The sequence below is a fragment of the Octodon degus genome, unplaced genomic scaffold (assembly GCF_000260255.1).
Source record: "Octodon degus isolate 3935 unplaced genomic scaffold, OctDeg1.0 scaffold00175, whole genome shotgun sequence".
Lineage (NCBI taxonomy): Eukaryota > Metazoa > Chordata > Mammalia > Rodentia > Octodontidae > Octodon > Octodon degus.
Window position 1 is genome coordinate 314,504 of NW_004524751.1, and position 1,019 is coordinate 315,522.

At 30.4% G+C, this 1,019-nt stretch overlaps 1 pseudogene; it reads right to left on the reverse strand.

Annotated features, from left to right (window-relative positions):
• Positions 1 to 344: 344 nt before the first annotated feature.
• The window catches only part of LOC101569951, a 2,133-nt pseudogene continuing 1,458 nt past the window's right edge, over positions 345 to 1,019 (reverse strand).

The window sequence follows — 1,019 nt, forward strand, 5'->3', positions numbered from 1 at the left end:
TGAACTGTAGTCATTAGAGTGTTATGATTTCATCCAAGGTTATTAATTCACCTTTTAACATAACTTTAATGCTTTCTCTTCATTTGTCAGTTATTAGCTTTTGCCCTAGGTTGGATTATAATTGCATTCACTTTTTGTCATTAGATGTGATTTGCTAGGTCATTCTGCCACTTCAAAAATCAGTTGATGAGACAGCTGATGTATTTAATAAAACTTAGAGATGATTTTGTGTAAGCTGTCGTGTTGTTACTTACATTGAAGTATATTATAGTTCCTTCTTATACTTCACAGCTGGTGTGAACTACAGTCATTTCAATGTTACTCAAAAGTGTTGAGAAGCACTTTTACCCAAAATAGTAATAAGACCATTTAATACAAAGGCAATGTGTATTCTTTAGTTTATCTTTTATACAAAATTTAAAATGCTTGCCTAGTTTTGAGTGAATACACTTGACATGCATGTGCTTAATACTTGTGTACTTAGTTAAAGGCACTTGGATATTTATCCTGTAGGATTTGGATGCCATTTTATGTGAGCATGAACAGATAGATGGATGAATGTTTTGTAGCATGCAAGTGCTGTAAAGCACACTGGACGGTACCATAAAATCTGAAGTATATTTTCTAGTGTCATTCATCATATAAATCTTAGAAAACATTTGAAAACATGACACATCACTGTTAGATGACAGTGGAGCAGCCTGTTGAACCAAACTATTTTAATTCAATTTCAATTTTTATACTGAAATCAGAATGTGTTAGTATAATTTTTTTATTCTGTGGTTGTTTCTTGAAAATTGGTGAATATTTTCCTGGACTTATATAAATATTAATTTGTTAATACAGGTATGTACCCAAATTGTTGAAAAGTTCTGAAAAAGTATTCACTCCATAAGTGTTAACTCTTATCAGGAGCACATACAAATACTTAATTTTATCCTATTTTTCTCATCATCTTATTCACATAAATGATAAACCAAGTCTTTTCACTTAACCGTTTGTAATTATTAAAACATTTT